Raw genomic sequence first — 26,815 nt, forward strand, 5'->3', positions numbered from 1 at the left:
GTGTGTTTGTTTGTGCTTGGGACTGTGTTGTGGTTGGGGGACACAGGGAAGACGTGCCCTCCAACTGAAGAAAATAAAAAGTTTATTTTTATATGTGCCATCCGTGTCCAATTTGTGTCAGGTCGGGCACAATATAGCACCTTTGTTATAGTATATACAGTACTGTGCAAAAGTTTTAGGCAGGTGTGAAAAAATGCTGTAAACAAAGAATGCTTTCAGAAATATAAATAATGATTGTTTATTGTTATCAATTTACAAATGCAAAGTGAGCGAACAAAAGAAAAATCTAAATCAAATCAATATTTGGTGTTACTACCTTTTGCCTTCAAACCAGCATCAATTCTTATAGGTACACTTGCACAAAGTCAGGGATTTTGTAGGATTCTAGTCAGGTGTCTGATCAACCAATTATACCAAACAGGTGCTAATGATCATCAATGTCACACGTAGGTTGAAACACAGTCATTAACTGAAACAGACACAGCTGTGTAGGAGGCTTAAAACTGGGTGAGGAACAGCCAAACTCTGCTACCAAGGTGAGGAGGTGGAAGACAGTTTCATGTCATGGCAAGATTGAGCACAGCAACAAGACACAAGGTAGTTATACTGCATCAGCAAGGTCTCTTCCAGACAGATTTCAAAGCAGACTGGGGTTTCAAGATGTGCTGTTCAAGCTCTTTTGAAGAAGCACAAAGAAACGGGCAACGTTGAGAATCGTAGACGCAGTGGTTGGCCAAGGAAACTTAGTGCAGCAGATGAAAGACAAATCAAGCTTATTACCCTTCAATATCGGAAGATGTCCAGCAGTGCCATCAGCTCAGAACTGGTAGAAACCAGTGGGACCCAGGTACACCCATCTACTGTCCGGAGAAATCTGGACAGAAGTGGTCTTCATGGAAGAGTTGCAGCCAAAAAGCCATACCTCCGACGTGGAAACAAGGCCAAGCGACTCAAGTATGCACAAAAACATAGAAACTGGGGTACAGAAAAATGGCAGCAGGTGCTCTGGACTGATGAGTCAAAATTTGAAATATTTGGCTGTAGCAGAAGGCAGTTTGTTCGTCGAAGGGCTGAAAAGCGGTACAATAATGAGTGTCTGCAGGCAACAGTGAAGCATGGTGGAGGTTTCTTGAACGTTTGGGGCTGCATTTCTGCAAATGGAGTTGGCGATTTTGTCAGGATTAATGGTGTTCTCAATGCTGAGAAATACAGACAGATACTTATCCATCATGCAATACCATCAGGGAGGCGTATGATTGGCCCCAAATTTATTCTGCAGCAGGACAACGATCCCAAACATACAGCCAAAGTCATTAAGAACTATCTTCAGCGTAAAGAACAACAAGAAGTCCTGGAAGTGATGGTATGGCCCCCACAGAGCCCTGATCTCAACATCATCGAGTGTGTCTGGGATTACATGAAGAGACAGAAGGATGTGAGGAAGCCTAAATCCATAGAAGATCTGTGGTTAGTTCTCCAAGATGCTTGGAACAGCCTGCCAGCCGAGTTCCTTCAAAAACTGTGTGCAAGTGTACCTAGAAGAACTGATGCTGTTTTGAAGGCAAAGGGTGGTCACACCAAATATTGATTTGATTTAGATTTCTCTTTTGTTCATTCACTGCATTTTGTTGATTGATGAAAATAAATGATTAACACTTCCATTTTTGAAAGCATTCTTTGTTTATAGCATTTTTTCATACCTGCCTAAAACTTTTGCACAGTACTTTGTGATAACAGGGTGCCAGTGGTAGACCTACCAATTCTGGTATTCTATGGCAAATGCCAATCGAGCTCTACGGTGCCAGGCAGTGAGCACAGGGCCCACTAGAGGACGTTGGGTCCTCAGGCCACACTCATGAAGTCTGTTTGTGATTGTTTGGTCAGAGACATTCACACCAGTGGCCTGCTGGAGGTCATTTTGTAGGGCTCTGGCAGTGCTCATCCTGTTCCTCCTTGCCCAAAGGAGCAGGTACCGGTCCTGCTGATGGGTTAAGGACCTTCTATGGCCCTGTCCAGCTCTCCTAGAGTAACTGCCTGTCTCCTGGAATCTCTGCCATGCCATTGAGACTGCACTGAGAGACACAGAAAACCTTCTGGCAGTGGTACATATTTATGTGCCAACCTGGAGAAGATGAACTACCTGTGCAACCTCTGTAGGGTCCAGGTATTGCTTCATGCTACCAGTACTGACACTGACCATAGCCAAATGCAAAACTAGTGAAAAAACAGTCAGAAAAGATGAAGAGGGAAAAATGTCAGTGTCCTCAACCTGTTAAACAATTCCTGTTTAGGGGGTCATCTCATTGTTGCCCCTCTAGTGCACCTGTTGTTTATTTTATTAACACCAAAGCACCTGAAACTGATTAACAACCCCTTCTGCTACTTAACTGGCCAGATCAACATCCCAGAAGTTTCATTGACTTGATGCTATACTCTGATTAAAAAAGTGTTCCTTTATTTTTTTTGAGGAGTTTATATATCTATATATATAGATATATACAGTATATATACAGTGGTGTGAAAAACTATTTGCCCCCTTCCTGATTTCTTATTCTTTTGCATGTTTGTCACACAAAATGTTTCTGATCATCAAACACATTTAACCATTAGTCAAATATAACACAAGTAAACACAAAATGCAGTTTTTAAATGATGGTGTTTATTATTTAGGGAGAAAAAAAATCCAAACCTACATGGCCCTGTGTGAAAAAGTAATTGCCCCCTTGTTAAAAAATAACCTAACTGTGGTGTATCACACCTGAGTTCAATTTCCGTAGCCACCCCCAGGCCTGATTACTGCCACACCTGTTTCAATCAAGAAATCACTTAAATAGGAGCTGCCTGACACAGAGAAGTAGATCAAAAGCACCTCAAAAGCTAGACATCATGCCAAGATCCAAAGAAATTCAGGAACAAATGAGAACAGAAGTAATTGAGATCTATCAGTCTGGTAAAGGTTATAAAGCCATTTCTAAAGCTTTGGGACTCCAGCGAACCACAGTGAGAGCCATTATCCACAAATGGCAAAAACATGGAACAGTGGTGAACCTTCCCAGGAGTGGCCGGCCGACCAAAATTACCCCAAGAGCGCAGAGACGACTCATCCGAGAGGTCACAAAAGACCCCAGGACAACGTCTAAAGAACTTCAGGCCTCACTTGCCTCAATTAAGGTCAGTGTTCACGACTCCACCATAAGAAAGAGACTGGGCAAAAACGGCCTGCATGGCAGATTTCCAAGACGCAAACCACTGTTAAGCAAAAAGAACATTAGGGCTCGTCTCAATTTTGCTAAGAAACATCTCAATGATTGCCAAGACTTTTGGGAAAATACCTTGTGGACTGATGAGTCAAAAGTTGAACTTTTTGGAAGGCAAATGTCCCGTTACATCTGGCGTAAAAGGAACACAGCATTTCAGAAAAAGAACATCATACCAACAGTAAAATATGGTGGTGGTAGTGTGATGGTCTGGGGTTGTTTTGCTGCTTCAGGACCTGGAAGGCTTGCTGTGATAGATGGAACCATGAATTCTACTGTCTACCAAAAAATCCTGAAGGAGAATGTCCGGCCATCTGTTCGTCAACTCAAGCTGAAGCGATCTTGGGTGCTGCAACAGGACAATGACCCAAAACACACCAGCAAATCCACCTCTGAATGGCTGAAGAAAAACAAAATGAAGACTTTGGAGTGGCCTAGTCAAAGTCCTGACCTGAATCCAATTGAGATGCTATGGCATGACCTTAAAAAGGCGGTTCATGCTAGAAAACCCTCAAATAAAGCTGAATTACAACAATTTTGCAAAGATGAGTGGGCCAAAATTCCTCCAGAGTGCTGTAAAAGACTCATTGCAAGTTATTGCTGCTAAGGGTGGCCCAACCAGTTATTAGGTTCAGGGGGCAATTACTTTTTCACACAGGGCCATGTAGGTTTGGATTTTTTTTTCTCCCTAAATAATAAAAATCACCATTTAAAAACTGCATTTTGTGTTTACTTGTGTTATATTTGACTAATGGTTAAATGTGTTTGATGATCAGAAACATTTTGTGTGACAAACATGCAAAAGAATAAGAAATCAGGAAGGGGGCAAATAGTTTTTCACACCACTGTATATATAAATATATATATATATATATATATATATATCCACCCATCCATCCATTTTCCAACCCGCTGAATCCGAACACAGGGTCACGGGGTCTGCTGGAGCCAATCCCAGCCAACACAGGGCACAAGGCAGGAACCAATCCCGGGCAGGGTGCCAACCCACCGCAGGACACACACAAACACACCCACACACCAAGCACACACTAGGGACAATTTAGAATCACCAATCCACCTAACCAGCATGTCTTTGGACTGTGGGACGAAACCGGAGTGCCCGGAGGAAACCCACGCAGACACGGGGAGAACATGCAAACTCCACGCAGGGAGGACCCGGGAAGCGAACCCAGGTCCCCAGATCACCCAACTGTGAGGCAGCAGCGCTACCCACTGCGCCACCGTGCCGCCTATATATATATATATATATATATATATATATATATATATATATATATATATATATATATATATATATATATATATATATATATATATATATATATATATATATATATACACACACACACACACATAGTATATGTCTTATATATCTTTTGTCTGATGTTGTATTTAATGTGAAGTTTTGTATATTTTGTCTGCTATTGGTAGCATACTCGAGTCTGTAGTTTTTGTGAGACATGAAAGTAGGAATCACATTATACTGTGGGTGACTAACTTGAACATGAACTTGAACCAGATAAAACAGAAAAGATCTAAGTAAACACGCTGTGTGTGTTCTTAATGCAAATCACCAGGTCTGTATGACTCACAAAAAAAAAGTGTAACTTCCTGATCTGTGTTTAATGTACCTGTACTTGACCAAATGAATCAGAAAGAAGATGGAACAATATACTGTACTAGCCAACCCGCGGCGTAGCATATGCCACATAATTATGTTTTGATGGGTGAACACTTCCTGAAAGACACAGTTGTCTAAATGGGGTTGGTTTTGAGGATACAATTGTAGGTGAATGAAAAGATGGAACTCTGGAGAGGGCAACATATAATACAGTGTTTTACACGCTGCATTCAGCGATTCACATTGAAGCATAGACACTGCTAAGACCATGGGATACTCCTCGCAAACTGTTTTACATACTGCATACAGCGATTCACATCCGCAACAAACAAATTGTTTTACACGCTGCATACAGCGATTCACATCCGCGACAAATATGATTCTTCTTAGATGGTCCTGTCGCGTCCACCCTCGCTCTCGAAGCATTCACACTGCCTGGTCATGTGCCTGCTCGCAAGAGCAACTAACAGAGACCCGCCCACCAACTGTAAGACCATGGGATACCCCTCGCAAACTGTTTTACACGCCGCATACAGCAATTCACATCCGCGACAAACATGGTTCTTCTTATGGGGTGGGTTTGAGGATACAACTGTAAGGGAACTCTGGAGAGAGCAACATACAATTGTCCATGACGGAAAACTGGAGGACCGCCGCCGCACCCCCACCTCCCAGAGCGAGGGACAGAGCTGGACGGCGGGTGCGCGCGGAGGGCGGAACGGGGTGTGAGGGGAAGGACACCCAGTGAGGACGATGTATTGATGGGTGAACAGTCATCTCTTAGTCATCGTTCAGTACGCACTGCCTGCTCATGTGCCCGCCCCCAACTCCTCACCTGAATTGCTTTCGTCTGTGTACAGTCCACATGCACCTGTGAGTCACGTTGACTATTCATTTTCCAAACACCGCCTCAGTCGGTCTCGCATCTGCTACAGTCCACATGCACCTCTGAGCCACGTTGACTTTTCATTGTTCTTTTTGTCCGGGCCAGGTGAGGTTTCCCGTGTTGAGTCTAATTAAGCCAAAGGCTCCACACCTGGTGGTGCCCTTCTGTCAATTCCTTTAAGTTTCAGCTTTACAACCATACTCCCCCCGGAACCCAAATACTTTGGTTGCCCGGTGGATCATGGGAATAATGCCGCTGGATTGCCAGTTGGCATCGTTTATGGTCGGAACTACGACGGTATGTGATTGTCTTCGAACCTCCAACTTGCGTTCTTGATTAATGAAAACATTGCTTTCGCTCTCACGCAAATTGTTGGTGGGTGGGGCTCTGACGTGCGTGTGCCATGGTCGGCTGCTTAGTGAATTGTAGGTGGGCGGGGCTCTGTGAGTTGGCGTGAGTGGCTCCATCGTGCGTGTCACACAGTCTGTCTTGCGTGCTGCTTCTTGCGTGCCCTGGTCGACAAACAAACTGTTTTACATGCTGCATACAGCGATTCGCATCCACGACAAACATGTCGGCATTGTTTTTGGTCAGAATAACGACGGTATGTGATCGTCTTCTCTGACTTCTGACTTTCTGAAAGCTCTGACTTTTGTTCTTGATTAATGAAAACATTTTTGGCAAATGCTTTCACCCTCGCGCGAATTGTTGGTGGACGGGGATCTGTCATGTGTGTGCCATGGAGACGAAAGCGACTTTCGCGGTGTTTGTTGCCTGGAGAGCGAGGGCAGACGCAGGCCAGGGAATAAGGAGTATTGTGTAGACAAACGTTTTCCGTGTTCCTGCAGGACCATGTAAGAAGAAGCATGTTTGTCGCGGATGTGAATCGCTGTATGTAGCGTGTAAAACAGTTTGCGACGGTGGACGCGGTCGTGCGTCGTAACTGAAAAGTCAACGTGGGTCAGAGGTGCATGTGGATTGTAGCAGAGACGAACGCGAATGATTCTGTGTTTTGTGAGTTGTTGCGTCCAAGTTGGTGGGCGTGGGTCTGTGAGTTGTCGGACGCCGTGTTTTGTGAGTTGTCGCATCCGAGTTGGTGGACGTGGCTCTGTGAGTTGTCGTCCTATCCCATTTGGTGGGCGGGGCTCTGTCTTGCGTGCGACTTGCTTGCCATGGACTTAGTGAATTATATATATAGATGATAGGTGTCATGCAGGGACCTGCAGGAGTACTCTTGATGTTTAAAATAACATTTAACTTTTTGTTTCTTTCTTCCCCATAAAAGTGTTGGTGGTGAGGTTTGCTAGAGGTTCATGAGAATAGGGAAATTTCATAATGAAAAGAATCTCTTCTATAGGCTCCACAGGAATAGAAATGTAGGTCTTAGTTTACTCCTAGGTTAGGGAAACAAAAAGAAGAGTTTAAAGAGAGATTCAAAACGAAATTCTATGAGTATTCAGAGGTTAGCAGCAAATTAATTGACCAATCATCAAAATTTAAACACAAAACAAAACGTTAAGTCTGAGAAAAACAAAGCCAAAATTCTAAATCTATCCAATTTCCTTCCCCAATCTAACTTGGCCAGTATGGCTGTTGGTTTTGATTTTTATCCAAAGCTTGGGTACTGATTAGATTATAGCATCCTGATCATCTTAAGTACATGTCTGATGCCATCAGAATCACATCCACATGATTTCACATTCCAGGTACACATGACTGGCATGGTTTGCTGTTAATAATACTCACCATGAAGGCAGCCAAGATTCTCAACCAGAAAATGTGGAAGCCTGTAAGAAACACAAAATACAAAATGGTATCTACAAGGAACAGACTGAAGAGTAGCCTAAAACAGAAAGATTTTAATGAGAAATGGCTAGATCAGTAGATCGAAGTGGACTTTCTGTGATAAGGTAAAACACACAGACAAAATTCTAGCAGCAGTCAAAACTGATAAATCTAAGTAGCCAAAATGGTTACGAGACAATCAGAGAAAGGGATCAGAACTAAATTCAAGAGCCAGAGTAACAAAGACAACTTTCCTAATCAAACAAATAAAAAAAAAAAACCGACCATGTATTCATTATAGGTATAATGTTCAACATACACAAGTCAAGTCAAGTCAAGTTGGTGAGTATGCACTGGTACAATGCGTTGCCGCACCCACTACACGACGAAACAACTTGGGATCCCGGTTGGCAACCCCCCAGACAGACACACAGTCCAGTCCCACCCTCCGGAAATGACCCTCTATCTGCCGCAGCCAGGTGTTACGTGGGCAATCCCTTGGTCTGGTCCAGCCACTCGGGTCCCCAACAATGACGATCTTACGAGCTGGATCACCCTCAGGGAAATGCACCACATGGCCGTAGTGCTGTAACTGACGCTCCCTCACAATGCAGGTAATGTGCCTCATTCGGGATTTCATGAGCAAACGCTCATTCAACACAAAGTCAAAGCAACGGTACCCAAGGATTTTCCGGAGAAACACAGTACCATACATACATACATACATGCATGCATACATACATACAGCATACACCTCCATCGTGAATAGTTAGTGCATGATATAAACCATACAGCCATACCCGCTAGAAAAACAAAAAATGCTAAGATTTGATCTTCTATTAGAGTCTAACCTGGGCAGTAAATCAATACATAAATAAACAATAAGTACAGATGAGCGAACTCCACAGTGTTCACTTTGCCTCAAATTTGGAGAAATCACAGAAGTGTTTGCAAATATTGTCAAACTCGGCAACATGCATTGCAGTCAATGGGGAAGGACTAACAGAACTAGATTTCACTGGATTATAATGGTGTAATCATCTTTAAAGTGTCCCTGACAGCTAGGGAAACGTCTGCCAACTCTGGACCGATTATTGTGGGATCCAACATCCTTCTGGAACTGACAGCAATCATCATCTAGGAAGGTTTGGGGGCTGGAGTGCCCCTTGGAGCATTGCCACCAAGTGACACCCAGGTCCCCCTGAGAGAATTGCTGCTGAATGGTGTACCGGGGACGGGGGGTTGGTCCCCCTTGGAGAATCACTGACATCATTGTTTATTTGGAATTCCAAAACCCAGCAATGTTTTGAGTGTCTAATGTCATCTTAAATGTCAGGTTCTAGTTGTATGTCATCCAAATCCATCCTTACAATTGGAAGTGGAAGTAGATGCTAAAAGTAATGGGGTTGGTTCTGCCTAACCTAATTTGTGAATTTCCCCTTGGGATTAATAAAGTATCTATCTATCTATCTATCTATCTATCTATCTATCTATCTATCTATCTATCTATCTATCTATCTATCTATCTATCTATCTATCTATCTATCTATCTATCTATCTATCTATCTATCTATCTATCTATCTATCTATCTATCTATCTATCTATCTATCTATCTATCTAATCTCAAAACATTTGCAGACATTGGAAAAGTTTGCTCTTATGCCTTTTTCTCTAAAATGAAAATGTACAAAGCAGAATTATGATGTGGGACATTGGGAGCTTTGGAGTATGACGTTAGCATGAGAAGAATGATGAGTAGTACATTTCTCTTTGTAATTTGCAGAGATCATAAATCTCTGACACCAGTCCCCTGATGTATGCTTTTTTTCTGATGACACTGTGTTGTGTAGAACAAGAAAAGAGGAAGTCGAAAGGGCATTGGAAGAATGGAGAAAAGCTTTGGAAGATAAAGGGTTAAAGATAAATAGGAGGAAGGCAGAATTTATGAGGTTTAATGATGATCATGATTCAGAAGTTAGCCTGCAGGAAGAGCAATTGAAAAGAGTGGATACATTTAAATATCTAGGACCAGTAGTAGCCTGAGATGGAAAATTAAATACACAGATAATCCATAGAGTGAAGTGTGGATGGAACAATTGGAAGAAAGTATCAGGAGTATTGTGTGGACAATTAAAGTGAAGGGTAATGGTAAGGCTTTTAAGACCATTGTAAGACCAGCAAGGATGTTTGGAGCCGAGACAGGGGTAGTAAAGAGAGCACAGGAGAAGAAGCTGGATATAGCAAAAATGAGAATGTTGAGATGAATGTGTAAAGTTACAATGAAGGACAGAATAAAAAAAATAAGACAATCAGAAGTACAACAACATTGAGACAGATATCTAAGAAAGTACAGGAAAGGAGGTTGATGTTTTATGGACGTGTGATGAGGAGAAACAATGAATATGTGGGCAAAAGAAAGATGGGAATGGAAGTACAGGGTAAGAGAAAGTGAGGGAGACCAAAGCAGAGGTGGATGGATAAAGTAAAAGAAATGTAAAGAAAATGGGTTTGATTGAGGAGGAGGTGCAGGAGCAAGCTGTATGGCGAAAATATCAAGTACATCAACCCCACATAGAAGTGAAAAAAGATGAAAAGTTAGAAGAAGAATTTGCAGAGATCATAAAAACTTGATTTAACTTAACACAGCTAAATGGTTAAATTCTCGAGAAGCCAGGCAGGCAATGTTTTTTTAAGTTTATTTGACTTTATAATCTCGTATAAACCAGGCATCACTGGGAAAATTGCCTCTCACAGACTGATTGTAGAGATATGACATGAATGTGACTCCTGAAATGTAAAATGTAAACAAATACATAAAATGTTCCAAGTTTCTAAGAATAATATGAAAAAATAGCCCTGCCAAGATAATGTACCACAGATAATCCACCACTTTAGCGTTCTCAAAGATTCCATCCATGGAAAGAGGTTTTGAAGTAATGGCTAAGTTAGAAGTAGCTTTGAGTGCAGGATTCATATTAATACAATAAAGACATATTGTACATACTCGGGTTTCTTTTTGAAGCTCGAAGACATTATGTTGAAAATGAAGAAGTAGACCTGATCTGTGCTGGGATCATGAAGGTTGCTGGTTCGAATCCCATTACTGCCAAAAGGGATCCTACTCTGTTGGGCCTTTGAACAAGGCCATTAACCTGCAGTTTCTTCAGGAGTGCTGTACAATGGCTGGCCCTGTGCTTTGACCACAAGGGGGTTTGTGAAAATTAAATTCCTAATACAACAATTTGTATAAGGTGAATAAATAACTAGTTCATAACTTCCTGTTCCAACATGACTGCGCACCAGTGCACAAAGCTATAAAGAAATGGATGAGTGAGTTTGGTGTGGAGGAACTTGACTGGCCTGCACAGAGCCCTGACCTCAAACCAACAGAACACCTTCGGGATGAATTAGACTGCTATCCAGGCCTTCACGTCCAACATCAGTGCTTCACCTCACAAATGCCCTCCTGGACTGGAAGAATGGTCAAAAATTCCCATAAACACACTCCTACACCTTGTGGAAAGCCTTCCCAGGACAGCTAAAGCTGTTATAGCTGCAAAAGGTGGGCCAACTCCATATTAAAGCCTATGTATTAAGAATGGGATGAAGACACCCTACACAGTAACCTAGTCCCCCTTAGTGGAAGCCACATTTTGTGACCTAAAAATGGCCCATATGTTTTCACCTGACTTTTCTCTACCATTTCTTCTCCAGACTGATGTCTCGGACTCTGTCCTTGGAGCTGTACTGAGCCAGGTCATCAATGGAGTTGAACATGTATCTCAACTAGAAACTGAAAGACTGGGAGACAAAATACACAGTAATTGATCAGGAGGCGATCACCATAGCTATGGTGTGCAGAGAGTTCACTCTGGTAACCGACCACATCCCCCTTCTACAGTTTTCCCTCTGTTCCCATCATGACTCAATTCCCAGGACATGGTGGCTCCTTAGTTTATAACTCTACAAATACAAGGTGCTACACCGATGGGGATCCTTCAATGCCAATGCTGATGTCCTCTCCTGGGCCCACAACCTCATGGCCAGATCTGCCTGTCCCACTAGGTCCAAGGTGAGGGGGAGGTCATATCACGCATGCATGTCGGAGGACGTCATCACAGGCCCAAACAAGGTTTTTAATAACCTGCCAGGGCAAGAGGGAGCACTGTCGCTGATGTTCTCTTCTTCTCTCCCTGCAGATATGAGAAACTGCCCAATGAGGGGACGGAAGAAGCCTGGCTACCCAGAAGAAGTCGTCATTTTCCCAAGAGCGAATGATTGACCTTTTCATTACTAGAGAATTGTCTTGGGCCCAAGTGGCAATTTGTTTTGTTTTGTTTGTTTGATTTTTTGAAACTGTGTTTGTATTAAATGACAGCAGCTAAACTGAACCACCTGGTTGGTGTCCCGACTTTTTCTAAGTGCCCATCCTGTCTTTCTGCACCAGGACACTATATATACTGTATACATATATGATATAAACTTTGTACTCCACCCAGAAGTATCTTAGAGCCTATATTGTCTTTTGTAACCTTTTTATCTTCAGTGTCTTTGAGGAGTTTAGCTGGAGGGTATGACACAGGCACACTAAATATAGTGTAGTGTGAAGAACAATTGAACAAGATCATAACTGTGCACTGAATCTTTTCTTCTTTTTTAGTCTACTTTTCACCAGTGGCATTTTCTTTTTTCCGGCTCATTGCTTCCTGTTAGGGTGTAGCAGTTCAGCATCAATGCCGCAACAAAGAGTTATGTGGTTTTGTTTAGCTTTACAGAGTAACTGCAAACAATAAGAAAAGATAGTTAATGGAGAGAAAGGCTTCTTTTTATTTTGTCGTTTTCCTTCATTGTGACACCATTATAATAATGGTGTCGAAACAAGTGAATTAGGGGAAAAATATACCTCAGCCTGGAGTGCAGATATGTTTTATGTTTTTCTTGCTTTTATGAGTTTTCCTCTATATAAATATTGTTATTTATGTGATTTAGATAGATAGATAGATAGATAGATAGATAGATAGATAGATAGATAGATAGATAGATAGATAGATAGATAGATAGATAGATAGATAGATAGATAGATAGATAGATAGATAGTACTTTATTTGATATGCATCTTTATTCGCCTTTTTAGACAATGTAAACATATCATAATAATGAAAATAAACCCTTTATAAAATGCTCTGAGTAAATAATGAAAAACTATTTTCTGAAGAACTATGGTATGCAGTTTTTAGAAAATGAGTGAATAAGCTTTAACTTTGTAACATAAAAGATGAATACTAAAGGTTTCTGTTCCTACAAGGCTCGGAGGGAAATGCAGTACATTCAGTAAACTCACCAACATTTATGTGCTGTTCGCAAAGTGAATACTCGTTACATCCGTTTGTGTTTTTTGCTGCTGTCCACAGGTTAGTGAAGGTTAGATATTATTACTCCTCCAGGGTAATATAATTTTTATTGCATATGTGCAGTGTTTTAAGGCTTTCTGCAGCACATTTACAGTCTTCTGTAATCTCTCTAGCTATCTGCCTTTCTGGCTCATAACATGACTTTATCAGACAAAGTTTATTGCATTTAAGGTTATGGTTGGAGAGGCTCATCCTGGCACCATCTATTCACATTCACACAGACCCAGTTTATAACTCCTGGTTAATGTCACCAACATCCCTTTACAGATGTGTGAGAAATTGGGGAGAATGGAGAGCAGCTGGGCACAAAATTTGAACTCAGGATGCTGGATCTGAAGGTGGCAAGGCAATCCACTGTGTCACCATGCCCCCACCCCATTTTTATATACCTGTACCTAAATATTCATTACTGTGTGTAGCCATTGATGTTGTAGAGCTGCATTACATGTTTTACAAGCTGTGCATGGTTGCTTTACAGAATTCCAAAGTCCACAGCAAAAATAAAAGATTCAGCTTAAACAAAATATCAAGGATTTCCCTATATCAGGTTTTAAAAAATGTTTTCACTTTAGATTTCACAGTTTTGCTGATTTTTTTTCTCCAAACAAATTCTTTAAACCAGTTATTTAGGCAGGTTTGTGAGCGTATAATGTTAAGCATTTGCCAGATGATTTTAAAGAGGGCAGATTCATGCTGTTGTCATTTAGAGCACAGGTTTGCTACAATAAACAAATGGTTTGATAAAGTTAATTTCTTAGCTTTATATTTAACACTATTTACTAGCAGAGACTTATTTGCCATGTTGTGCCTGCTGTTGCATGAAAAACCCTATCTAGCATATTGTTCAAGGTTCCTTGAGTAAGTAATGGGCCATTGAGGTGGGCAACATACAGGCTTGGGCAGATTTGTGGCAGATGAAATTTAATGCATGTAAATTTAATGTATTGCATGTAAGAAGTAAAAATGTTAGGTTTGAATGCACAATGGAAGGTTTGAAAATTGAAAGTACACCTTATGAGAAGGATTTAGGAGTCGTAGTGGACTCACCACTATTTACATTCAGATGGTGTGCAGAAGTGGTCAAGAAGGCTAATAGGATGTCATGTTATATCACGAGGTGTGGAGTACAAGCTTTATAACACACTGGTGAGGCCACATCTGGAATACTGTAAGCAGGTTTGGTCTCAGGGCTACAAAAAAGATATAGCAGTGCAAGAAAACGTCCAGAGAAGAGCGACTAGGCTGATTTTGGGAATACAGGGGATGAGCAATAAAGAAAGCCTGGAAGGGCTGAGCCTTTCCAGTTTAAGCAAACAGAGATTAAAAGGCAACATGATCAAAGTGCTTAAAATTAATATATTAATATTAATACAGTGGATCCAGACTGTTACTTTAATGAGTTCATCAAGAACATCGAGGCACAGTTAGAAACTTGTTAAGGACAGATTTTGCACAAACGTTAGGAAGTTTGTCTTTACACAGCTATAGACACATGGAATGAACCACCAAGTAGTGTGGTGGGCCGTAGTACTCCAGGGACATTCAGGACTCAACTTAATGTTGTTTTGGTTAAGGGAATTGGACTGGCAAGCTTTATTGAGCTGAATGGCCTATTCTCGTCAAAAGTGTGTTTAATATTCTAAAGCCCAGTTGTCAAGATGTTGGATAGATGAGAGAAAGACCATCTAAAGAAAAAACAAATTTGAAGTCCTTTCCAAAGTTTTTTACACATATATACAGCAATAACTTCTCAGTCACTTTACAATGGTAGCCAAAGCAGGGTCACATATAGTGGGACTGAATGTGTGACATTATGCTTTATGGCCTAATTCATGAGCTATTAGTCAGACTGCTTGCAAAAAAAAAATACAGTTGCCACTTGATTGATGTCTCTGAGGATAGAGGGGAGATTCAAGCCTTACTAACCAAAAGCTTCGTAAGCTTCATAATTGTTGATGCCATCAGATGTCACACCAAGACCTGCGAGTAACACTTAACCACATATTGTTAGCCATTACATTCTTAACTCAGTTTTTCATATCCTTTTGACATTAGCAAAACAGCACTCCACTTCACACCACTTACGTAATCTAGCAGATTTTACTTTTTATAGTGCCTTAGAAAACATCATCCAAGGAGTCTTATGAATGCGCAGCTCTAATGTAATTATTTACATGCTTTTGTTTCATTCCCAGCTCAGGGCAGGATATGTGGCTTTCTTATGGACACACCGAGAATCACAGGATGTGAGTGAAGTAGCAGCTTTTGTAACTAAATGCCAGCTGTCTTGGTTGCCAGGTCACACTGTCTGCCAAGATTTACAGAAAGTGTCTGTTATTGAAATCTAATGTAGCGCCATAGATGATGCAGATTTTTGTCTTCCTGGTTGGTTGTCTTGCCACAGATGATATCTGTCGTACAGGTGCTTTAACAGAAATTGCCTTCAGCAAAATTGACCTTGTAAGTGATAGCTGACAGATTATATTTTAACCTCTACACTGGAGATTCACAACTTGGGGCACGCGCCCCACTGGGGGGCAATTTGATTTTTTAGCGGGGCAATTCGAGAATTTAGGTACATTAAACAATTTATAAAATGAAAAAACAGAAATTCACTCTTAAAAATGATAGAAAAATATAAACATAATTTTTATTTTTTACAGAGACATTTATATATTTATATAAACATAGAAGGGATGGTGAAGAACCCTTTAATTTATGATTTTATGACCGGCTTGGGTTTTTCAACTTAGAAATCGTTTTTATCATTAAAATAATATGAATTGTAACAATGATTATAAAATTTTGCAATATAATAAAAATATAAAATGGTCAATATATTACAGAAAAAAGCTGTCATTAAAGTTATTTTATATTTATGAATATCACGTCTCTTATCATATTATTTCAAAACTGTATTTGCTGTATTTTCATATTACTTCATATTATATTATTTTTTTAGCGATTTCTTTGTCAGTACTTCAACTATCCTTTCCTTCTTTTGTTTCCATGTTCCTTGTAAGCTGGTTTAGATCAAATTGGTGACATTATGGGCTTCCTCCACGTGAGTAGCAGTTCACTTTTTAAATACGTAATAATAAGAATGAGGTATATGTTACAGTGGGGGACCATCATGATTTTAGAAAGGCCTAGGTGGGGCAAAAAAAGGTTGGGAACCACTGCTCTACACTAAAATCTGAACATGATCTGCAATTGCTTATTATTTAGAACCTGGCTCCTTATAATCATGTCTGCACAAAGAAGGTTCAGAAGACAACTGGCTAAAAGCACAGGGCCGCTCATTTAATACTGGGAATTTTTAAGCTATTTGTTGCTAAGAGTTAATTCTGGGGCCAGTAAATAGAAAAGAGCTGTAAACATTAGAAAGAGACACAAAAAATTCCAAGCATATAAATATGCTTTTTTTTGTAAAATTACTTCATTGAATTTTGGAATGCACTAATATTGCTGAAATTTGAAGAATTTGACTCAGAATTGAATAATGTGACTCCAGGCAGCCTTATTAGCTTGACACCCAGTTTTACCCATGACAACTAAATGACTTTTAGGATATGTCCGCACTGCTTCATTTTCATTTATAAATTACATTTTTAAGGTAAAACAATCTTTGTCCATACTAGCATTTTCACATTGTTTATGAAAGTTTCTCTGTCCACATTAAAGCAAACAAAAACATGTGTGGTGTAGACATTCACCTGCACTGGGCTTGCATGCATTGGTGGAAAAATCTGTGCATGAATGGTAATGCCTCCAGCCATCTTATTTTATACAACTATAAATTATTTGTCTTTTGTGCATGTATGCAGCATTCAAATGGTTCAAAATGCAATTTAGATGCATACAGGTAAAGAACACAGTAAGCACCATGGGAAGCACCTCTTTGGTTTCTGCCATGTGGGAATACGATTCTCTGCCATGACGGGTGACCAGTCAGGGAATGAGACATCGTACTGAGGATGATCCAATCAGAGAAGGGACACATAATAAGCACAAGCCAATCAGAAAGTAATTAGAGACTACTTTTTCATAGTTTTATTTGAAGAAAATAACATTGCAAATAATCAAGTCGAACTTTTACAACAAATGACTTCATAGTCACAGTCAAACTAATTAATAGAAAAAAAAAAAAGAAAAACATCATAAAGTTGAAAAAAGAAAGCAGGAACAAAACAAAGAGAAATTTGCGTTTTTAAAAGTCTACATTTTCACCCGTCCACATTGCAACACTAAGTCTGGCATTTTCAGAAGTATACAACACTGGAGAGCATTTTCAAAGGTCTCCGTTTTTAAATAAAAACATAGTATTGCAGGCATAACTTTAGTTGTTTAAAATTTTAATGTAAAGAGCATACTGCATATACACACCATCACTAGTTTACAATTCACAAAAGTTTCCAGGTCCCTTATTAGATAGGTATAACATGTACATGTACATAAAAAGAAATCGGAGTGGACATAGCCCTTCAAATTGGCAACATTTCTTTTCTCCTTCTGTGATGCATTAATTAGCTGCTCCAGAATCTCGGGTTTGAGTCTCAGGCTGGGCACCACTTGGGTGAAGTTTGCATGCTTACCCTTTTGTCTGTCAGCCCATTTTGTCTCCTCCATGAATGTAGCAAGTGTACATTGACTTAGTGTGACTGAATGTGTTCTGCTGTCCTGTCCATTGCTGGTTCTTACCTTTGGCCTGATGCAGCCAGGATAGACATGACCTTGACCCAGCTAAGTTTGTCAGAAAATAGAGGTGGGATAAAAAATTGCTTGTACATGATGAAAGAGTACCTAACAACCCAGGGTGTTTTTTGAGTCACCACTCAAGCTACTCAAAAAACTTTTACATTAAAGTGAAAATCCTTAGAGAGATTTTTTTCCAGACTTTAAATGAATTGCAGAAAAAGAAAGAAACTTCTAAAAGCCTCACAAAAAAAGATATATCTCTCCCAATCTGAAAGAGGCTAACGTCAAATAAGAAAACAACAGCTGCACCACACAGGAGATCCTGGAGGCCAGCCCCTGCCTTCATGCTAGAGCTTCTTACCATTGACAGGAAGTCAGGTCTTGACAATGTGCTTGTGATATATGAGTGACTACCCAAGGTGTTCTTAGATCACACCAAGCTGGATATTGATTTTCGCAGGAGGCTAGAAACAACTCCTCTTAGGCTTATGATGATAAACTGACCCACCTACAAAGTGTTGATCTTTAATGCACTGGCTGAAATACACAGTTTGCTCAGAATGAGAACAAGTAAAACCGATTTGCCTTTTGGTCAATTTGGAATGTAGTCTTGTCACGGTCAGAAGCAACATAATTAAGGTAAGATTTTTAAACGATTTTTACAAGTTAATGAAAGGACAGAATTCTACATAAAATATATTATTTTTTCTTTTAAATGGGGAAAGAAAAAATCACACATGGCACAAAAGTGATTAGCATTGTTATCATATGCATTTAATATTTTGTTGGTTTGAAAAGAACTAAATAATTAGTCAGAATGCTGCATCACCTCTGACGCTGCTGGAGTTGGTGGCATCTCCCTTTGACCCTTGAATTAGATTAATAGAGATTACTAAATGAATATATAAGTGCTTTTCATGTTCTGCATGACATGAGAGCTGCCCCTGGAAATTAAACCAATGAAGATCAACTTGGTGCTTGGTCAGTATTTTACATTTATTGCATTTATTCACTTAGCAGACACTGTTATCCAAATTGACTTACCAAAGAGGTCAAACATATTCTCTAAGGAGTTCCACCGTTTTTAGTTCTCCTTTAGACTAGACACATCATCGTTGTTCTTCGTTGTTTGTTTAAATGGTAATCTTATGTTTTGTGAATACATTGCTTCACATATGAAAAAAAGTAGTATTCCTGTACTGAAAAGAGAAGAAGGTAAGACAAGATGTTTAGATCTGTATAGCCTACATATCTCTACATACACAATGTATTGTTGAACTTCTGTTTTGTTCCTTGATTATTTTAGAAGTCTTTTGTTGGTTACAGTATACATTGTTTATATTTTTTCTATCCTTGTAGCTGATTTTAAAATGTATGTTACTAAGTGAATTTTCATTTAATGAAGCACATAGATATTAATAAAGTAAGTGAAATATTTCAATGGGTTGAACAACATTACCAATATAACAGACAACCAGCCAAAGTGGTAACAGCTTGACATCCGTCCATCACTTATGAAACCTGCTGAATCGAATTCGAGGCTGCCGGAAAGACAAATATTTACTTTAATATGTTTTCTGAATGTAAGGCAATTGATTGAGCAAGAAACAGTTTTGGTTTCTCGAACCAGAAATTCTTGAATATATGAACACGTGTAGACGTCTGCTCTTTTAATTCTGGACATCTCGTCTGCAGATGAAGTTCAAAGTTCGACATGAATTAGGATTTGAAAAAACTTAAAAAATAAATCACATCTTTAATGAACAGTATGAACAGAAGGAACTAGGATTTCGCAATGTAATTTTATCTTTTTTTTAATTATTTAAGCTTATATGTACAAGGTATTGATTAAAAACATTGGCAAAGAAAGCAAATGGATTTAACCCAGGGATTAAGTGTTTGAGCTATCAGGTTTTTGACTGCATTTTTGTTTCAACAGAAAAGCAAATACAGAGAGGTGACTTGATTGATGTTTTCTTATTTAAAAATAATTTAATAAAAACACTTGCCAGAAATTAGTTTGAAAGGAGTATTTTTGGAAGAACTCAGAAGGATGTCTGGCAGTGTCATAGGAGTGAAGCTTACTCAGACGATTCTCTTTAAATTGCTTATTTTTTCACCATGGAAGTGCTGGTCTGTACTTGAATGGTAGGGTGCCCCCCCTTTCTTGCATCCACTACTGTCGGTGACTCCGAAAGTAGATAGCTGGATGGAGCTGTTTGTGCACATGATTACTGAAGCCATTAAATGTCAGCTTGATCCAGTTTCAAAGGAATTAGGTATCAAATAGACACCAGTATATTGTAATGGCTTCAAACGAGTTTTTAATACATGTTTGTATGCATTCAAACTGTGCGTTGGCGGTGGTCATGGGTGTGGTCCCAGGATGACTGTACTACCACCTATACATAAGCCAATAGCCTATAAACTGGACTTCCGGATGAAGTGACATTGTACATAACATGGTAATTCGGACAGGAAGAATAAACAACATTAATATTATGTCATCAAGGGTCATGACATTACATAATGGAGGAGGCTATAGCTGTATCTCTGAAAACAGCGAAGTTCTTCTTCATGGTTCAGATCTTATTTTCGAACAGTGGTGTTGTTAGTCTGTGACAGCCATCACAGAGACACATAACCGATTTGAGTCTCCGACTTGGGCATTTGCTTAGCTTGGGCCTAGTATGGTGAATATACAGAGTCGACAAGTCTATTTATGTTTTTCCACTTTGTCTTTTACAGCCCAGCAGGTTATAAAATGAATCCACTTTGTCCGCCATTTAAGTTAAATCTAGAGATTGTTTTAAACACACTTTACAATCATGCCTGTGCTGGTAGTGTTTTGAATTTTAACCCCACAACCATATAACCTGGCCATTGATTTTGTCCAGCTATCCATTTTTTAATCTAATTTACCACTCCAGGGTGGCAGGGTGTTGGATTCTGTCCTGGCATCATTGAACACTAACTGAGGGCCAACCCTGGATGGGGCATCAGTAGCTATAACAGGTTTCAAAGAAAAAACAGTATATGAAAAATTAAACAATACAGTAACAGCTTTGTGCTGGATTATTTATGAAAATGTGAATGTAAAGTGACCACTAATCCTAAACTAATAATGATTTGACATCAGGATTTTATTGTACGAGTGGATAAGGCGTTCACAAAACAACTGTAAGAATCTAAAGCAGTTAACACAAACTAAATTCTTTTGTTGCTCCAAAAAAAAGTTCACAATGATAAATGTATGTTTGAAAATGAACACTCAATTGCCAGCAAACATTAATTAATTTGACGAGCCAGTTGAGTATCATAATTTACTATGCAGTTTTTACTATGAAACTAAAACATGTCGACTAGGCTGAAACAACCGACAAAATGTTGCATAATTTGCCATGACATTCAGGAAATTAAACTATTGCACAATTTGACACAAAATACCTTTAAGTCACCTCAGATATGAGAGCTCCTGACATAAAAAAACTATTCAATAATTTCTACATCATCTTGGTTTACTGCAGATATGCCCATCCAGTCAGTAAGACACATTCAACACATCAGAGTCACACCAGGTCAGCTAATAGAAATGAATCTAATGTCTCAAGACGATTTCTTTAATTATTCATGTAAACCTTTTTCTTTTTATTAAATTGAAAATAAAGAGATTAATCAAATTAATATTGCTTACTCTATCTTAGCACTATTATTCTATAGAAAGTGTGCAAAGTTGTTTAAAAACATTGTTAAAGGAAAGCTTGAGGTAAACAAAATCTAGAACCTCTACAGAACTTAAAATCATCTTCTATATTTCTGAAGAAACTGCTGAGAAAATGAGCTCACAAGACAAGCTTGTATAGGTTGTTGGAGCATGAAGGAAGTCCAGGATGCCATGAACGACAGAATTGTGTTGCATTGTACTGTAAGTTCATTATTGGATTTACTCAATCAGGCCTTATGCATCTACGGACTTTTGAAGGGGAGCTTTTGTAAGTTTGGTATCCAGTGATGACAAAATGAATGTCTGTTAAGAATTAGTGAATACATTATAAAGATACATTGCATCATTTTATTTTTCACTTTGAATTCAGATCACCAGTTCTAGAAGCATCGAATACTAAAGCACGATGTGTCTAAATAACGTTTTTTTTTTTATTGTTTTCACTTTCATAAATGAACTGTGTAAAGATGCAAATATTATTAAAAGGTTAATTGCTAATCATTTTACGCTTTGCCAAAGAAATGGAAAACGTTTTAGTATTTTCAAACGTTGGGCAATGGAGGGGCTTACCGTAAATGCCCGTGAGGATTGTTAACTTTTTCTCAATGTCGACTTCTTTGATTTGAGTAGACACCCACTAGTTTGGATCTAATATCGAACATTCTGCAGGCTGTAGTTGATTACATACCAATCAGATAACCATAGAGACATTTGTAAAAGAAAATGTAGTGGCCTCTAACGCCTCAAATTCTTTTTTTCTTTTTATTTCGGGCCACATAATCATATGCCAAATTCTGATCATGGTGAATTTCACCAGTTTTGAAAGTAAGCATTTTTCAACCCTGTAATCTCAACAAGACAGAAATAAATTGCCTTATTTTAGAATTCCGTGAAATTATTTTTTAAGATTGATGTACTGTATATACTGCATTATCACGAGGAAAAGTGCCCTCGTGGAAATAAATATTGGACTTTATACTGCAAAATGTGTTGCGTATGTCCTGCTCTGGCACTCAGGTACTGTTCATTCAACCGAGCTGGGCTCTCGGTGATATTTCATTCTGCTGCGGTGTGCCGTTAAAGTCTGGTCTGCTATGTGCTATGAATGACACACATACAAAAAACGCACTCAGTCACTAAAGTTAAAATGTAGGTCATAAACATTAACTCATTATTTTAAACATCTCAACCACCCCAAAAGTGCAATGATGAACATCAATTTTTAAGGTAAATCCCACAGCTCTATACCCAATTTTTGTTACGTGAATCATTATTTTTAGCCTTTGCAATACTTTTATTGTTAGACTAACCTTGGCACAATAGCTCTAAATTTCTTTTTCACCGATTTATGACCCTGGGCTCACGTCTCACTCAGTTCAGTGATTCTGTGGAGTCTGCATATTATTACAATGTCCATAAGGATTTTCTCGCATGACTCCAGTATCTGCCTGCATTTCACAAAAGTACAGGTAAGGGATATTGGGTAAACTGATCCAGCATTGGAGTGGTGAGTGTGGCCAGAAATGGACTGGCTGTGTCCTGCTCCATGTAGCTAATATGAGCTTCTTACTCCTAGGAAGCCAGCAATGGAAGAAACAGGTTTGGAAACTGGTTGGCTGTTTCCATTAAGCATTGTTACCATCTGTCATTTTGTTGTTTTGTGTAAAAAAAGATTTTTTAAAAGCTTTAAATATAAAATATTTTCTTAAATAAATATAAATACATGGTATAGATTATATTATAGGATAGATTAGATTAGATTAGATAAACTTTATTAATCCTATGGGGAACTTCAGATGCATACAACAGCAGAAACAAAAAAAGATACAGACTCATAGGACAGATAATCCATCCATCCATCCATTTTCCAACCCGCTGAATCCGAACACAGGGTCACGGGGGTCTGCTGGAGCCAATCCCAGCCAACACAGGGCAGGAAACAATCCCGGGCAGGGTGCCATCCCACCGCAGGACACACACAAACACACCCACACACCAAGGCCAATGTAGAATCGCCAATCCACCTAACCTGCATGTCTTTGGACTGTGGGAGGAAACCGGAGCGCCCGGAGGAAACCCACGCAGACACGGGGAGAACATGCAAACTCCACGCAGGGAGGACCCGGGAAGCGAACCCGGGTCCCCAGGTCTCCCAACTGCGAGGCAGCAGCGCTACCCACTGCGCCACCGTGCCGCCCAGGACAGATAATACATCCAATTAATCTATCAATAGTAAAATAAATAAAAATAAACTTAATAAGACAAACCTTTTATTCTGATGGAATCCCAGGCACTTTCAGCAGGTGCTGCAAGTGCATTGAGAAGGGTGGAGACTACATTGAGAAAAGACATTATAAGTTTTTGTTAAGATTCGTTCCATTTTCTAATAAATCCCATTCTCTAACTTTGGCTTGATCCCCTTCTATATACTGTATGTATTATTTTATTCATTCAACAGCCTCTGCTGAAAGGAAGACAGTGAAACTCCAGCAGCCATGTTTGCAAAATAAGTGCACCTCACTGAGCAGGATACTGGAATGGGTTGGGTCAGATGTAGGCGGAGTTGGATGACCCAGTGTTACATAATAAGACTGGTACTACATTAGATGTGTATTTATTTATTCAATTTGCTAATTAGGATATTCCTTATTTCTGCAGTACGGTAATAATTAATTATTGTTTATTTATTCATCACCATACAAATAAGTACGGAAACTTACTGTACCAGAATGCACGGGTAGGTCTCATAATATGCTAACAGTCTGCCTCAAACCCATTCTGCGCTCATCTCTTCAGCGATCCTTAGTCACAGTAGCTAATCTCCTATTTCTTGAAATAGAAGCAGTAAGTGACATGATATTCATGTCCGTAAAAGTCACAAATAAAAGCAACTTAACTTATGCAGAAATGTATGAACGACTTCTCAGTGACACTTTATGCTACAGTGACTAAACATGTACTCAGTATTTTTGTTACAGTAAATATAACTCCACGGGCTGCGCTTTGCTGTTTTCCGACACTATAATTCATCAGCAAAGTGCCACAATGATCTGTTATCTGTCATGTTTGGATGCAGCCAAAAACAATTTTAGCTTGAGACTTCAGCACGGATTTGAAATCTCATTCGAGTATTTCTTTGAAAAAGGTTATGTTTAAGAAATTTGAACTAAAAATTATCCGCAGAGCTTCCACAACCAACTCCTAACAATCACACATGAATCTTTTCATCACTTTATTTGGAAATCTGCTGTCTATGAAAAGTACTTTTCAGCCTCATAATATAGTAAAATGGTTATAAAATCATATTTCAGATTACACTACTAATAAAACGTAATTACATTCTGTTATTACTATTATTTTTTAATCTGTTCACTGTTACAAAAATACGTAATAGACAAAATTGTGATAACAAGCTCATTGATTTAGTGACCTAGAAAATTTAAAAATGCCACAACTTTCAAACCAGCTTGCCAAGTCTCTGAACACACCTGAATGTTACACCACACATACATTTTCTTACTTGTTTTTGAAGTTGTAATGCTGCACCCAACTGCCCTGAGCTGTTCCCTATTGGTATAAAATGAATTGTAAATTTATAAACTGAAATGGTGCTTTACTGTAAAAAGGTACTAAATAAAGTGTAGAAAGGTACACAGTATAAGTAATGAATACACTGCATAAAACAAATTAAATAAACTTCCTTTACTTTATATAGTGCCTTTCTATTACACAATCTGTCCCAAGATGCCAATTGAGTGTGGTACTTTTCCTTTATATTTTTACTATTGGAGCACAGCTAGGATAAGTCACTCAATATGTTCTTACAGTGAAACTTGGAAGAATGAAAAAAGAATTTTGTAGTAAATTCTGCACAATCATCCATCTATTTTCTGAACCTTCTCAGTCCATCTGTTTGTTAGGTGGTGGAGGTTATACAAGTGGTGTCAGGTACAAGGCAGGAACGAACACTTGAAAGAGCAGGCAGTCCCTCACAGGACAACTCTTTGTATACACCCTTAATATTGACCAGTTAGAATCGTGAGTCAAACAGACCCAGACATCTTTAAGGCCTGTTTATATTTAGTGTGTCTGTGTGGCCATGAGGCGCTGTGTAATGTAGATTTTTGTCAATAGTCATTTTGTGTGGACATGCATGTCTGCAATGGGGTGCCAGCAGATTTTTATGTCCACATAGTCTTGTCACTAGACCACAAAACGTGGACGGTGTTTGAGGTGAAGGCCAGTGCGCTATGTGTGGAATGATTCTGCATCAGTGCAGTGCCGCGCTACAACACGATTTTACTACTGTATAAAGAGGACAGGGTGTGCGTCCTGTTCATGGGCCGCATCTGCAGTGTCGGTGTCCGCTCCCCGTTTATGGAGTTTAAACAATAAGATGCAGGAGAAATACTGGAGTATCTGCAGAACACCAACAAGAAAGATAGGGAGAACATGCAAATCCTACTCCGACAGCGACCAGGCTGGGACTGAGGAACGGAGAATGGCCGATTGTTACCAATTAATTAGTTACTTTGAGAAAAAAAAATGTTTAAAAGGTATTTTTTTAGTGAGAATTTACAATTTAAGAAAATAATGCACCTTTGATGTTATTATCCTTATACACTGTACCTTACCTAAGAAGGAAATTACACATATTATTAAGTCAAGGCCCTTAAGAATAATAGTGGAGCCATACATTTTATGCAAAGATTTTTTACGTGATATCTGGCACTTGTTTTGTTTTAGTTACATATTACAGTGGAACAGACGTTTACACAATGCATCAATACCACAATGTGTAGGATTTTGGCTTATCTAATCATAATACCTTGTGTAATTTCAGTTATACTTTCTTCTTCTTTTTTCATACATGTTGTTTCTCCCTTCCACAACAACACTGCTTTTCCACCAGTCATATCATTTTTATTATAAAATAACATGTTCTTAAATTCAGTTGTCCTTGAAGTGAAAATCTACAATCCAATTTAACTAGTAATACAAGTCTAATTAATCATCTAGGCGATGTGGTGATGAAGTGGCTAGTAAAGCTGCCTCACAGATCCAGTGTTCTGTGTGTACTCCATGTCCAGTCTTAGTCTGTGTGACGTTTTGCACGTTCCTTTTGGTGGTAATGACACTTACAAAGCATCAGTAAATGGGGTCATTCATCACTGTGCAGAGTGGCTTCTTAATATGCAGGTAAAATTACTTATGAATATGAATGATTCACAGCCCAAATAATGAAGTATGCAATATCAAGAGAAACATGTCTCACTTAAGACACTGCTGACCGTTACAAATGAAGTTATTTAAGGTGGGCCACAATGCACAGATGAATAACCACTTTACTGATACTGTGGAAGTGTCATTAAGACCAAAGAAGCCTTTGTTAAGGTCTTATTACATAAGAG

At 39.1% G+C, this 26,815-nt stretch overlaps 2 protein-coding genes across 2 annotated transcripts in view; both read left to right on the forward strand.

Annotated features, from left to right (window-relative positions):
* Positions 1-26,815, forward strand: part of eif3i (eukaryotic translation initiation factor 3, subunit I) — a 342,432-nt gene that overhangs the window by 141,623 nt on the left and 173,994 nt on the right. The gene's annotated exons all lie outside the window — the stretch shown is intronic.
* The window catches only part of lck (LCK proto-oncogene, Src family tyrosine kinase), a 104,859-nt gene continuing 96,117 nt past the window's right edge, over positions 18,074-26,815 (forward strand). Inside the window, exon 1 of the mRNA XM_051918745.1 lies at positions 18,074-18,319. The gene's annotated coding sequence lies outside the window, so the exon portion shown is untranslated. The remainder of the gene's footprint in view (positions 18,320-26,815) is intronic.

Source organism: Erpetoichthys calabaricus, chromosome 14 (genome assembly GCF_900747795.2).
Source record: "Erpetoichthys calabaricus chromosome 14, fErpCal1.3, whole genome shotgun sequence".
Lineage (NCBI taxonomy): Eukaryota > Metazoa > Chordata > Cladistia > Polypteriformes > Polypteridae > Erpetoichthys > Erpetoichthys calabaricus.